This window comes from Capricornis sumatraensis, chromosome 20, assembly GCF_032405125.1.
Source record: "Capricornis sumatraensis isolate serow.1 chromosome 20, serow.2, whole genome shotgun sequence".
In the NCBI taxonomy this organism is placed as follows: domain Eukaryota; kingdom Metazoa; phylum Chordata; class Mammalia; order Artiodactyla; family Bovidae; genus Capricornis; species Capricornis sumatraensis.
Genome location: NC_091088.1, coordinates 65780135 through 65795835, shown reverse-complemented (window position 1 = coordinate 65795835; position 15701 = coordinate 65780135). Strand labels below are relative to the sequence as shown.

The 15701-nt window shown below is 42.4% G+C and overlaps 1 non-coding gene across 1 annotated transcript; it reads right to left on the bottom strand.

Moving 5' to 3' along the window:
• Positions 1–12119: 12119 nt before the first annotated feature.
• Positions 12120–12191, bottom strand: TRNAC-GCA (transfer RNA cysteine (anticodon GCA)). Its single transcript has one exon. It is a non-coding gene; the product is annotated as a tRNA-Cys (tRNA).
• Positions 12192–15701: the final 3510 nt, after the last annotated feature.

Sequence of the window (15701 nt, the reverse complement as noted above, 5' to 3'; positions counted from 1 at the left end):
CCAGGCAAGAACACTGGAGTGGGTTGCCGTTTCCTTCTCCAATGCATGAAAGTGAAAAGTGAAAGTAAAGTCGCCCGGTCGTGCCCGACTCTTAGCGACCCCATGGACTGCAGCCTACCAGGCTTCTCCATCCATGGGATTTTCCAGGCAAGAGTTCTGGAGTGGGGTGCCGCTGCCTTCTCCGCAGTGAATGCAGTAAAGTGTATAAACTTTTTGACCTTCAGAAAAGTCAAACTGGTGGGAAACCACACATGTGTGGTAGGTGTGGCAAAGCTTTGATTCTGTGCTCAGATCTCACTAACCATCAGGTAATTCATTTTGAATTGAAATCTTACCCATGTAGAGCATGTGGTACCAAGTGCCTTGGAAGCGTTTCAGTTTTTACAAAACATGAGAAAATTCATACTGGCGAGAAGCCATACATTTAGAGCATGGTAAATCCCTCCTGTCTTAAGATTGGAGGGAAACATATAACTGTAATGTGTGTAGACCTGGCTTCAATAACAGGTCTCATCATTCCCATCATCAGAGAATTCATAATGCAGAAACACCTTACAAGTCTTAAGTGTGGCAAATCCTTCAGGTGGCATTCAGACCTAAAAAGGCATCAGGTGATCCATATTCGAGAGACCTTCCAAATGTAATCAGTGTGGCCAGGCTTTTGTCAGGTGTATACATGTTAGGCTTCTTGAGAATATTCACACTAGATAGAACCTGTATCATAGTAATGAGCATGTCAAGGTTTTTGAATAACAATCTGAAGTCACGATTCAGTAAAGAAGTCATTCTGGAGAGAAAGCTTACAAGTGACATGGTTGTGTAAAACCTTAACTCGGGGCTCACATCTCACCAACCATCAGATATCAGATGATCCATCCTAGAGAGAACCTTACAAGTGTATGTAATGTGTCAAGGCTTTTAGGTACTGCCTTAAACTCAGGGTTCATCAAATACTTTACATTTTTAAATGCAATGACTATGGCAGTTTTCGCAATTACTGCTCACACTTTAGGTATGTAAGAATACATATCCTGGAGTTAAGCCACACAAGGCAATTTTTGTCAGGAGGATTTTCACGAAACACCAAGTTGGGGAACATTCTGAGCAATGCTTTACAAAGGCAATGGGAGTGGGAACGTTTCAGCTTGAGTTTAAGTATTAAACAACAAGAGTCCATAATGAAGAGGAGTCTTAGAAATGAGTGAGCAAGGGCTTTCTGCAGGCTTCAGAGTACACTAGACTTTAGAATATATGTCTTTCAGAGAAACCACACAAAAGTAATGTATATGCTAAAGCTTTAACCCAAAGATCAAAACTGTGGAACGTGAGAGGATTTATATGTAAAGCAAGGTAGCACAGGTAATGAATACTGTATTTTTTTTTTTCATGAAATATTCACAGAGTTAACAGGTTACTGGGGACTGATTATGTGGGAGAAGTAGTATCAGGGAAATGCTGGTCATTTTCTCCCTTGACTGGTAATTGCTGTTCATATAAATGATTAATGGAAACTTATTCTTCAAAATGGAAGAGCTTTTTTCTTGAAGAAAATTTAATCAAAAGAACCAGGAAAGTATGTGCACATTTCTGCTTCAGAATTAATTGCTGCTGTTTACAGTCTGCTAATGTTTTATTCAAAATGTATCATAAGTCCTATGCTCTAATAAAATTGTTATTATTTTTCTGTAACTCTGAATGGATCATGTTTCTTCCAACAGTTGTATGCTTCCTCAGTACTTCATAACAGAAACTAGCAATGCACCGAAAGCTCTCAAGTTTGAAAGAATCTGTGAGAATTTTACATGATGAAATCAAGAAATAGACAATTTTGGCATTATATACCAATATCTTCAGTTATCCTCTCCAACTCTGTCCATTAGTTCATTTCAGTCACTCAGTTGTGTCCTACCCTTTGGAACCCCATGGACTGCAGCACACCAGGCTTCCCTGTCCATCACTGACTCCTGGAGCTTGCTCAAACTCATATTCATTTAGTCAATGATGGCATCCAACCATCTGTCTCATCATCTGTTGTCCCATTCTCCTACCTTCAGTCTTTCCCTGCATCAGGGTCTTTTCCAGTGAGTCAGTTCTTTGTATCAGGTGTCCAAAGTATTGGAGTTTCAGCTTCAGCATCAGTCTTTCCAATGAATATTCAGGACTGACTTCCTTTAGGATGGACTGGTTTGATCTCCTTGCAGTCCAAGGGACTCTCAAGAGTCTTCTCCAACACCACAGTTCAAAGTATCATTTCTTCAGTGCTCAGCTTTCTTCATGGTCCAACTCTCAAATCCATACATGACTACTGGAAAAATCATAGCTTTGACTAGATGGACGTTTATTGACAAAGTAATGTCTGCTTTTTAATATGCTGTCTAGGTTGGTCATAGCTTTTCATCCAAGGAGCTAGCGTCTTATTTTCATGGTTGCAGTCACCATCTGCAGTCATTCTGGAGCCCAAGAAAATGAAATCTCTCACTGTTTCCATTGTTTCCTCATCTATCTGCCATGAGGTAATGAGACCAGATGCCATGATATTTGTTTTTTGAATGTTGAGTTTTAAGTCAGCTTTTTCACTCCCCTTTTTCACCTTCATCAAAAGACTGTTTAGTTCTTCACTTTCTGCTATAAGGGTGGCACCATCTGTGTATCTGAGGTTATTGATGTTTCTTCCAGCAATCTTGCTTCCAGCTTGTGCTTCATTCAGTCCAGCATTTTGCATGATGTACTCTGCATATACGTTAAACAAGCAGAGTGACAATATACAGCCTTGACGGACTCCTTTCCCGCTTTTGAACCAGTCTGTGGTTCCATGTCCAGTTCTAAGTGTTGCTTCTTGACGCATATACAGGTTTTTCAGGAGGCAGGTACGGTGATCTGGTATTTCCATCTCTTAAGAATTTTCCACAATCTGTTGTGACCCACACAGCAAAGACTTTATTGAATGAAACAGAAGTAGATGTTTTTCTGGAATTATCTTGCCTTTTCTATGATCCAAGGGATGTTGGCAATTTGATCTCTGGCTCCTCTGCCTTTTTTAAAACCAGCTTGAACATCTGGAAGTTCTTGGTTCACATACTGTTGAAGCTGAACTTGGAGAATTTTGAGCATTGCTTTGCTAGCCTGTGTGATGAGTGCAGTTGTATGGTAGTTTGAACATTCTTTGGCATCATAGCAGGGCAGTTATAGCCTCTGGCCCCCTAAAACCTTCCCCCTGTTTATGGATGTGTAGCACGGAGAAGGCAATGGCACCCCACTCCAGTACTCTTGCCTGGAGTATCCCATGGGAGGAGCCTGGTAGGTTGCAGTCCACGGAATCGCTAAGAGTCGAACAAGACTGAGTGAATTCACTTTCACTTTTCACTTTCATGCATTGGAGAAGGAAATGGCAACCCACTCCAGTGTTCTTGCCTGGAGAATCCCAGGGACGGTGGAGCCTGGTGAATCCCAAGGATGGCGGAGCCTGGTGGGCTGCCGTCTATGGGGTCACGCAGAGTCGGACACGACTGAAGCGACTTAGCAGCAGCAGCAGCAGCAGCAGCATATTATAGGTGCACCATATGATAGTTCCTGATGTTTTCTTTTGTGCCCAAATAAAACTAATAGTATGTGCCTGATTTACATGAAGTGAAAATAGGGATAATAAACATACAATAATTAGGAAATAAAACTTCAGAAATAAGGTTAAAACTGATACCTCTTTTTGAGCTTGGAGCATCCTGAAATTATTATTTTTTTATTATTGGCTGAATAGTTGTGGCTCTTGGGTTTAGTAGGTCCTCAGCATGTGGGAATATCCCGGACCAGGGATCAGTCCCTGTTGTTCTGCATTGGGAGGCAGATTCCCTACCAGTCAACCACAAGGGAAGCCCCAGGAATAATTTAGAATGCACATTATATGAGTGCAATTTTTTTGCTTGATAAACTAGAAATTTCACATACTCAGTCCCCAACTTTTTTGTTCTTGTTACTTTGCAGTCACCCACTGGAAGAAGACGGAACCAAGTTTGGTTTGGATGTTGAGACAGATGAAGCCATGTGCTAAAGTGTTTTAAGAAGGTTAACTGTTGAAGCTTTCTAGTCGGAGCAGGGTAGACTTCGGAAAGAAAAGCTTGTTGGAAAGAAAAGCTTGACGAACATGGAATGGTGACTCTTGGAGTGTTAAGATGATTACTGGATGGCAAGGAGGGGAGCGTTCCTGCTCTGGTGAACTTCTAGTTGATATCAAAGGAAAGGGGCCTTAGTCTTTTTTTTCTCAGCCTGCCCAGAGAGGCAGCACAGGAAGTGGTTGTTTTTACAGTCTAAAGGAGTCAGTAGTCAAACATCAAAAAACCGCAGTGAGACTGTTTATATTCTTAAACACTGAGTGTTTACACATGCCATGAATTTATAACATTCCTTTATGGTACACATATGTTCCATTGTTCATATGGTTTTTGAAGATGGTAGTAGCTTACTATTTGTCTATTTTACTAAACAAAAAACTTACTAATTATGATCTATTGCCTAAGACATTTTTACACTAGCTTAATGAACATTAATATTTAGACTTATTTATTAGGTAATAAATACTAAGAAGAAGTCCATTTTTCAGAGGATATTAAAGTGTTGATGTCACATTATAGAATTAAGTAATATGGCTCCATGGTTCATTGTCAGGTGTAGTGGAATTTCTTTAGTTTTCTTTGTTTACAATATTGTGATGTTTTTTTACCGTACATCAGCATGAATCGGCCATAGGCATACATGTGTCCCCTCCCTCCTGAACCCACCTCCCTCCCCACCCCATCCCTCCAGGTCTTCACAGAGCAGTGGCTCTGGGTGCCCTGTGTCATTCCTCAAACTCCCACTGGCTATCTATGTTACATAGGGTAATATATGTTTCGGTGCTATTCTTGCCAATCATTCCATCCTATATCTTTTTTTTTCCCAGTAGTTTTTCCTTGAAAGTGAAAGTCGAGTCAGACTCTGCAACCCCAGGGACTATACAGTCCAAGAAATTCTCCAGGCCAGAATACTGGAGTGGGTAGCCTTTCCTTTCTCAAAGGGATCTTCCCAATGCAGGGATCATACCCAGGTCTCCTGCATTTGCAGGCAGATTCTTGACTAGCTGAGCCACCAGGGAAGCCCAAGAGTATTGGAATGGGTAGCCTATCACTTCCCTTGCGTACCTTCCTGACTCAGGAATTGAACCAGGGTCTCCTGCATTCCTGGTGGATTCTTTACTAACTGAGCTATCAGGGAAGCCCAGTTTTTGCTTTGTGTTACTTTTTTCTATACACATGTTGTGATGCAGATTTAATGTTTAATTTACATTTCTTCCATGCCTTAACACTAACAAATATATAGTTATGGGTTATTTTGAGACTTTTGTAACATGAAAATGCACATAAGACAATGACAAGGTGTAAGGCAAGGTTGGAGAAAATGAACCAGGCAGAGAAAGATTTGTTATAGGAAGAAAGAAAGTGTCTCTTTAGAGAGAAGCCAGTGTTCTCCCTTTACAGCCAACCCTTCTTATACCCTATTGATGGGAAGCTGTGCCCTGCAGGGAGAGAGCATTAGTTTTATCTTTAGCCTGCAGCTGGGGTCTTGTGATCACATAATCTGAGGAGTCTCACAGTCAGGTGGTCATGTAGTCTTGAGAAACTGGCTCAGCAGAGCAAAACAGGATCCCACCAGGGCAATGTGGCCGCTGTGACTTCATCCTTTGTTGGTCAGGTCACTACAATGGGCCATTTTTCAACAATATGCTATGAGCCCCTTGTGGACCTTAACACAAGGGACATAGTAGGTGCCCTATAAATATGAAGAAAGACAGCTCCTTTAGTAGGACTTGAGTTCACTCAGTTTATACACATAAAAATATTTATAAATAGTGCAAACGTGATAATTTTGGTGAAAGTGAATCCTAATGTCTTCTCAAGACGTCATATTTTACAGTCTGCTTTGTTTTCCACAACTGACAGCTTTCAGAAACAGACAAAGAAATGAGAGAAAATATGCGGGGGACGGCCCGTGAAGGGTTAAGTCCTGGGAGCTGCTCCGCAGGTATGCAGAGCCTTAGGCGTTGTCCTAAGCTCCCTGTCCCGCCACCCTCAAGAATTCTTGTAGCCCTTAAGGCTCCAGGTCGTCTTGCTCCAGGATGTCTTGTTCCTGCAACATGTCCTAGAAGATAGATTATCTTATACACGTATCATAAAAGATAGATTATCTTATTGAATTCTGTACACAATGGTAGGGGTCTGGTGATTGTATTTTGAGATTAAAGAATAACCTTGTACATGTCTTAAGTCACGTACTTTACCCTATAAATACCGTGGCCTAATAAAGGAAGGCATCAGACATAGTGGGTCTGATCCTCTCAACCCCATCTTTTGTCTCTCTTATTTTTCCACGCGGGGACGCTCCGTTCTCTCCCTTTGCAGGTGCGACTCTTGCTTGTGCTGGCCGCGGCAAAAATATATTACCATTGTTAAACAAAAAGTAAATGGTCTAATTACCATCAAGTGATCATAGAGTAATTTGACATTCATTAAATTGAAGTGTTGATTTAAGTATTATATATTATGATGTAAACAAGTTTTGCTCAAAAGTATTTGAAGCTACGTCATCACAAGTGTGGAGCAGAAACACTTTTATAAAGAAGACTGCAGTTTTCATTAAAGGAAATTTTTTTCTCTGTTAATGATTTTTTACATTTATTTTTGGCTGTGCTGGGTCTTCACTGTTGCGCTGGCTTTTCTCTCCTTGCGGCAAGCAGGGGTATGAATTCTGTACACATAACATAAACCTGGCTGGGGTTTGGTTGGAGACTGGCATTCTGCATCCCCTTGTTTTAGTCAGTCCGAGCACTCAACGTCTTTTTGTTCCCCACTGTGCTGAGCCGTTTTTTGCTGCACGTGGACTTTCTCTAGTTGCAGCAGGCAGGAGCTACTCTCTAGTTGCTGTGTGCAGGCTTCTCACTGCTGTAGCTACCCTTGTTGCACAGGCTTTAGAGCACAGGCTCAGTACTTGTGTTGCTGAAGAACCTAAGCTACTCCATTTTGTTAAAAGAAAAACTCCATTTTGTAAGGTTCCGGGAAAAGAGCCTTTGGAAATCCCCTGACCTCACCCCACCGCCCATGAGCCTCGGGAACCAAACGGAGCCGCGTGCAGGGGTCCTCTGAGCCCAGCTCGACCCCAGCCCTCACACGCCTGGACGCAGGCGCGTCACACACCCCTCCGCTCGCTGTGGTATACCTCGGACACCTACTGCGGAGGGGTCTTCCGTCGCCCTACTACGTAAGCGAGTTTACAGCAAATTCTGAAGCCGAGACTTGGTAGGTGCGGTCGACTTGGGAAACGTGAGGTGGTGTTTAGGGTTCTTTTTCCTCGAAGCTGCGCCTGGGGGCTCCTCTCTCCTCCCTCTCCGTGGTCTCGGATCATTTAGAACCTTCCTGTTCCCCGACGCATACCATGTTGGGAACTGCTTTCTTTGACTTGCTTTTATTATTATAATCATACTCAATGGCTTGCCTGGAGGATCCTGCCCCTTTGCTTCGCTGTACACTAAAGGGCCTTTGTTCAACTCCAGGAGACATCGTTTGTCTCTGCCCATCTGTGAACAGAACAGATTAACACACCCCTACTGAAGGCTGGACATTCTCTTGGAGATGTTTTACAAGATTGAAGAACCTTTCGTTTTACTTCCGTACTTCATTTCCCTCCCTCTTGTGCTTTTGACTTTGGTTCCTCATTGCTTGTTTGTCTCTGATCTATCAAAGAAACTGGATCCAGATCCCAATGAGATGCTTATTTTGAGGCGCTAGCCTGCCCTCTTCTCCATCTGCTGGCTCCCCCTTAAAGTACCTTCCTTGCCTCAACACTTGGTCGCTCAGATTCATGGGCCTATCCTTTGTCAAGCAGAGTGAGCTTGGTCTTGGTAACAGTAACCCATATAGTGCACGAAATGCACAGTAATTTATAGGGGAAAAGTCATTTTAATTAAGACATGACACTAAACTTATAAATATCCCAAAACAGGTGTTCAGGAACTAGCTTAGAATATCAGCTTTGGGACTGCTGGTAGAGCTGCAGTTTTTTCTCCAGTGTGATGGAGGTATATTACTTTCCTTTTCTGGTTTACATGAACAGGGTAGTAAGTTGACTACAAAGAGTCTTCATTTTAGGAGATTATTTTCAGTGATGCTAGTGATAGGGCCCACATGGGTTCTCCTTGATAAGATGGCTCGTTATGTTGACCTTGCACATAAAGAATAAAATCACAGTGCAGGGATCTGTGAGACTGACCAGACTGCCCAAATGGCATCCTGTTATCTCACTGGCACCTATCTTCTCAAAGCTACGAGACCACCAGATTCCAGACCTCCGACTACATGACCATCCCTTCAGAGAATTTTTCATTGGTGGGGTATAAGAAGGAGTCTGTCAGAAACGGAGAAAGCTGGTTCTCCTTAAGGGCCAGTCGCCCTCTTTTCCCTCTAATAAATTTCCTTTTCTTGCCTGACTGCCTGGCTCGCTCTCTTTTTCTCTGCACTTGCCTTACAGCTAGTTACTGGTATGAGCACTAGAATCAAAGAGAACTATAAAATGGTCACTGTGCTCAGTCGTGTCTGACTCTTTCCTCTGTCCATGGCATTTCCCAGGCAAGAATACTGGAGTGGGTTGTCATTTCCTAATCCTGGGGATCTTCTGACTCAGGGATCAAACACCTATCTCTCGCATTTCCTTCATTGGCAGGCGGATTCTTTACCACTGAGAAACTTGGGAAGCCCCTTTGGTCTGATAGTAGTGTATAAAATTTTATTTGAATTTAAAAAGTGGATTTTGGTTGGATGCTTTCCAGTCAATGAAACCTAATGGGGATAATGCTGACTTTTGGATTGCTGACAGTTGCGGTGGAAAGTGATATATAATAGTGGGAAAATATCCTAAGAGACTGGAGAATTCGAAGACATTTGAGGGCTAATTTTAGATTTTGTGCATTGAGGTTGACTGCCTGTTTTAGACTCAAGCCTGAGATGATTACGTATGGCGTGGAAGAGGGGGTGAGGAGCAGTTAGCTTCAACTAATGAGGCCCAGTTATTTGTGGGACTGTTGTAGGTGGAATATGGTCAGAGATAAGAAATCAGCTGAAAATGCTTTCAGCTAGTAGACTGTTGATAGAATTGAGTAGGAGTGGGTTGTCTTCATTGATTAAAATTAGAGAAAGGAGGTTGTCCTGGAATTGGGAAGACAATAATGAGTGCTGTACACAGCTGTGTGGGATGTAGGACAGGCTTATTAATAGGCTCAAGTCTTGGTGTGCAACATGTCTTAAAGAGCTGGGGTATCTTCTAGTTAGCTCTGAGTGGGGGAGGACACTGGGCAGTGTCACTGGGCCTCTCTCTCTTTGTGACTTCTTCACTGAGCTCAATTCAACCAAATCTCTGGGGCCTTTAATACTTTGTGGTGTCCCCAGTTCCTGGCAGGTTTTCCCAGGAGGGCCAGCTTCTTGGTCTCTATACTGAATGCCCAGTGCCCTTGCATTTGCAGCTTGTGTGTTTTCTGTTGTGATGCCCATGCCCAGTGGTCTTAGCTGTTTTAGCACTGTTGCTCAGTTGTGCATAGAAAAGTGGTAAAAAAAAAAAAAAAAAATGGGGAAAAGTAAAGCCGAACCTGTTGGGGTCTGCAGGAGACTTGTGGGAGGGAGCAAGTTTGGGCATCTGGATGAGCCCCGTGAATGGTGTATACATGTGTTCCAAGCATAGTGGTGTGATTGAGCTCAAGGTCACTCTGCTTGTCTGCAAGACAGGGCAGTGCTTCAGAGAGAGGACTTGTTGAGGAAAACAATCCAACTTTATTTTGAAAATCAACTAACCAAGAAGATGGCTGACTAATTTCTCAAAGTAACCAGGTTCCTTTATAAAAGGAGAGAAAGTAGCAGTGAGGAAAGAGTCGAAGGGAGAATAGGAAGGGAAGTAAAGTAAAAAGGGCCATCAGTAAAGGGCCATCTGTCTTGCAATACTTCTCAGGGACAGCCAGCCTTCAGTGTTCATCTCTCGTCCCTGCAGCCATTCACAAGTGGGCAGGTCAGATTATCTTCCTGTGAGCTCAACAAAGGCCTCCTCTGAGACCAGCCATTATGGATTAGTATAATAACAGAAGCAGTGAAAAGCAAGGCAAAGAAACAGTTCCAACTTGGAATCAGAGTCGGCTCTTCCCTGCAGCAGTCGTAGGATCATGAGTCAACATGTGAAACTGTTGACAAGGGCGGTCTCAGTTCTTGTAGGGAATATGCTATGCACAGGCCTGTACTATAATTAACAGGGCTTCAGAAAGGATGAGGTTGTGCTTTGTCATTTCAGATGATGGACAACACTGTTGGATACCACGAAGGCACATCAAAGAAAGAAGGGGAAAAGGCTCGACATTGATCTTCCTGGAGAGCCACCAGTGATGTGGCTAACAAGACTGACGATCAAGCAACTGCCCCAAACCAGCTCCAAGGACCAACAAAGCCAAACCGCCCACTTGGGGCCAATTGAAGAAGTTGACCATTGAAGGGGAAAAATTGGTCAAAGAACAGGGACAGCCTTTGACCTCGGCTACCTTGTTTTTGGCTATGTTACCTGTGGTAACTACCACGGTAGGTGCCAATCATACTTATTGGGCATATGTGCCCAAAACTCCCCTATCAAGACCAATTACATGGGAGGATTCTTCTGTTCCAATTTTCATAAATGACTCTTCTTGGTTACCAGGACCTTTTGACCCAAGCGTTCCTTTATAACTGGCAGAAGAGGGCCAACAACTTTCAAATGTTAGTGTTAATTATACTGTGGGAACAGATCTTACCCCTATATGTATGGGAGTAGAAACTCATTGTCTTAAAAGAGGATTACAAAGTTGGCTATCTATAGTTAAAGAACCTCAAGGGAACAAAACTCATTTTTTCTTATTAGAAGCATTTTCATTTAATATCACAGGAGAAAATACTACTATATTTGCACCCCGTTTACCTAACTGTATTACTTCTATAGGACTTTCCTGGTGGCTCAGTGGGTAAAGTGTCTGCCTGCAATGAGGGAGACCCGGGTTTGATCCCTGGGTCGGGAAGATCCCCTGGAGAAGGAAATGGCAGCCCACTCCACTACTCTTGCCTGGAAAATCCCATGGACTGAGAAGCCTGGTCGGCTACAGTCCATGGGGTCACAAAGAGTCGGACATGACTGAGCAACTTTCCTTTCCTTTCAGACAGTAAAGCGTCTGTCTACAATGCGGGAGACCTGGGTTTGAGCCCTGGGTTGGGAAGATCCCCTGGAGAAGGAAATGGCAATCCACTCCAGGACTATTGCCTGGAAAATCCCATGGACAGAAGAGCCTGGAAGGCTACAGTCCATGGGGTCGCAAAGAGTCGGACACGACTGAGCAACTTCACTACTACTATTACTTCTATAAAATCTGGAATAGAACATTGGGTACAATGGAAATTATATAAAGCTAAAACTGGACATATTATGGCCAATACTTCTGATGGAGAAATTATTGATTGGAGTCCCAAAGGATATCCTTTGGATAAAAATAATAATTTGGATTTGCCTATATTGTTAATTAATACTTTAGACTCCATGAATAACATTGTTGATAGCTCTGTATATTGGCATGGAGGGAGTTTCTCTCCTCCCTTACCTCAATCAATTACCTTATATGCCTTTACATTCAGAATTGTGGAAAATATCAGCTGCCTTCCAACCAATAACAGCATGGAAGGGGCAATTTAATTTGACAGTATCAGGTCATTCCTTACATTTTGATAAAAATTCAACCCATTGGATTAAAACACGTGTTCATTTACCTTTCATATTTTTGATAGGACCTACTTTTTATAATGCCTCTTCTGGGTTACTTACCTATCAAAATTGTTTTTTACACTTGTATCAATTCTTCCCTCCAGTTTCAGAATGACTATTCTCTATATATTCTAAAAACCAGATCTGGAGTATGAAAGTGAAGCCGCTCAGTCATGTCCGAATCTTTGTGACCCCATGGACTGTAGCCTACCAGTCTCCTCCATCTGTGGGATTCTCCAGGCAAGAGTACTGGAGTGGGTTGCCATTTCCTTCTCCAGGAGATCTTCCCAACCCAGGGATCGAACCTGGGTCTCCCGCATTGCAGGCGGACGCTTTACCATCTGAGCCACCAGGGAAGACCTGGAGTATGGCTTCCTGTAAAAATGAATAGACCATGGCAGGATAGCCCCACAGTCTATATTGTAGAACAGATCCTTAAGAAAGTATTAAAATGCACTAAACGGCTTATTGGATTGTTAATTGCTGCCATTTTAGGAATTATTGCTATAGCTACTACAGGAGTGGCATTACATCAGATTGTACAGACTGCACTTTGTGCAAGAATGGCATAAAGACTCTGATGTTCTTTGTTCCACTCAAAGACAAATAGATGGAAAATTAGCTGCACAAATGGCTGATTTACAACAGGTTGTACAACTAGATGATCAAGTGAATACTCTTCAAAAACAGATTCGTCTTAAGTGTGATTGAAATATTACTTCTTTTTGTGTCACTCCTCATAAATACAATGAATTATCGTTTCATTGGGACAGAGTTAAACAACACCTCTTAAATCAAGGTAATCTATCTCTGGATATTAATAACTTATAATAAGAGATTATGGAAACTTTCTCACAGAAACTACACCTTTTGTAAGGATCTAATCTTCTGGAAGTAGCAGCAGATGGAATTTCTCAATTAAATCCCATTCCTCACTTGAAAACTATTGGAGGATCAATGGCTGGTTTTATGTTAATTTTTATATGTCTTTTTTTCTGTTTCTACATAGTCTGACAGCAAATCACAAAGACAGTCAACGGACAACAACAGCAATTAGCAACTATTGCTTTGGCTTCTGTGATCAACAATAATCATAAAAAGCCTCTAAAAATAAAAAAGGAGGATATGTAGAGAATATGCTATGCACAGGCCTGTACTATAATTAACAGGGCTTCTTTGAAGAATAAGAATGACTTTCTTATCACCTCCAGGCAAAGGGCTGGGAGCAGTAAAAAGTACATCGTGGAAAAACATCTTAAAAACAAGATGTTGAAGTACTGATGTGACTGATGGAAAACCATTAGTGACTGTTCTCAGACCAGAGCCTTGAGGGAGTTGCTGAGGAAGGTGGTCACTAGCTGAAGGGCTAAACACAATCATGAAAGGCCTGAAGGTTTGAACATTAACCAGAACATTGAGGACTGTGCATTGTATATAGTTGTCCCGGATCTGAGATTGTAAAAAACAGATGTCTTTAGAGCATGTACAAGGAAGTAGATGTTAACAATAAAAAGCATGCAAGGATCAGGATCTTGGCTTTTGCCTGTGAATGGCATCAGCCCCCTGATCCCCACCTTATTTCTGAGTCTTATTTTTCTTTATTCTTCTGTGGCCCTACTCACTCCGGTTGGTTTGTTGTTAGGCTGGTCCCAACAAGTTCAGACTGGAGGACCTGGATGTGGGCTCATGGCTAATTGTGGGTGCCTGGAAGGGTGGGCATGCCACAGTGTCTTAGCTCAGTTTCCCTGGGACACAGGTGTTGTGACAGAGTTTTGCGTGCCTGGATTGATTTGGTAAGTCATGATCACACTTTTGGAGGAAGTAAGGAAGTGGAATTGGGAAGAGGACTGTTGTCCTGCAGTGTGTTAGAATCAAGGCCTGAGCTGAGCCCACAGGGAAGTCTGGGTGCAGGAAGATGGGTGCATTGGTCCTGGCGGTGCGATCCAGAAGGTTGCCCACAGCATCAACTCCATGGAGTAGATTTTGTGGGTTCTTTTGGAAGGACAAGAATCATTATGCAACCTGTAAAATAACTTGGTAAAATCCCGGAGATGATTTTGTCAGTTACCTTTAGTATTTTCTATTATTTTGAGTTGCTAGTGAAGAAGGTTTCCGATGCATTTGAAAGGAAAAAAAAAAAAAAGACCTTGGAGTGTATCCTTGGAAGATGCTGAAGTCTCACTGGGGGATGTGCATCAGCATACGCATCTGTCTTTTATTATTAGACTTTGGAGCTAACAGTTTTTACTGGCTAGGGTCACTGTGACTGAAAATAGATGTCGAGTCCGGATGGTGCTTGGGCATATTCATGTATTATTCCATCATAAATGCATGAGTTGTTAAACCTTGGAATCTTTCTGGGGATTGCATAGCACGATGGGTGGATTATTACTGGATGTGTGGAGAGTGTGTTGAACCAGATGAAATTTCACAAAGGTCTTTCAGCCTAGAAGGGAAATGGATAGTGCTAAACTTTGATGGCAGAGGGATTTCCTTAGGGAGGGGCCATAAATTCTCAGGATATAAGGAAGGCTCGGGCTCCCCAGGTGGTGCTAGTGATAAAGAATCACCTGCCAATGCAGGAGACATAAGCGATGCGGGTTTGATCCCTGAGTTGGGAGGAGGGGATGGCAACCTACTCCATGGGGCAGAGGCGTCTGGTGGACTACAGTCCATAGGGTGCCAAAGAGTCAGACATGACTGAAGCGTCTTAGCTCACGGGCAGAGGGAAGGATTATTCGTAGACTCCGAGGACCATCAGCTCCATAGCAATCTGGAGTACAAAGGCTTATTCTGGAGATGATGCAGCTGCTATTTCTTGCTGCCAGTGCAGCGGGGTTCTCTCCATGTCTTTCCAAATCACATGCATGTGCCACATACCTGCACAATACAGATACACCGGAACTCTTGTGAATTGCTGGTGGGAATGTAAATAGTACATGGAAAACAGTACAACAGTACGGAGGTTCCTCAAATATTAAAAAGAGAACATGCATAGGATCTCAGAGTCTCACTTCTGATTATATACCCAAAGGAAGCAGAATCAGGATGTTTTTTAAAATATTTATTTATTTGACTCCCATGGGCCTTAGTTGTGGATCATCAGATCTTTTTCACATCATGCAGGCCCTTTCATCCTGGCAGGGGGCTCTGGAGGATGCCTGCTCTGTCTTGGTGGTACCTGGTTGCTCTGCTGCATGTCATTTCTTATATCCCCAACCGAGGATTGAACAAGGATTGAGTCCCCTTTGTTGCAAGGCAGGTTCTTAACCTGGAATTCCTGTGACCACCAGGAATGTCCTGTAAAAAATCAGTATTTTGAAGGAGTTACCTGCATTCGTATAACCAATATTTCTTTATTCACAACAATCATTTTTCTTCAAACAGCAGTTTTCTCCCTTTTCAGTTCTTCATAACAGAAGCTAGTAATGCCCCAAAGGCTCTCAAGTTTGAAAGAATCTATTAGAGGTTCTTTGCATGGTGAAATCAAAGAATAGTTAATTTGGGGAGTATATACTAATAATTTGCACTTGAGCTATTCTCTCCACACTCCATCCATAGTGGAGCTTTTACAGACTCTGGCCCCCTAAAACCTACTCCCCTGTTTATGGATGTTCCTGTGTGATATTTCCCAATGTCCTCTTTTGTTCCCAAACAAAACCATTAGTATGCACCTGATTAACATGAAGTGAAAATAGAAAAATAAACATGTAAACTATTAGGAAATAAACTTCAGAACTAAGGTTAAAAGTGGTAGCTCTTTTTGACCTTGGAGAATTCTGAAATAATTTATTTAGGATTATTTACTTATTATTGGCTGAATAGTTGTGGCTCAGGGGCTTAGTAGCTCCACAGCATGTGGGAAT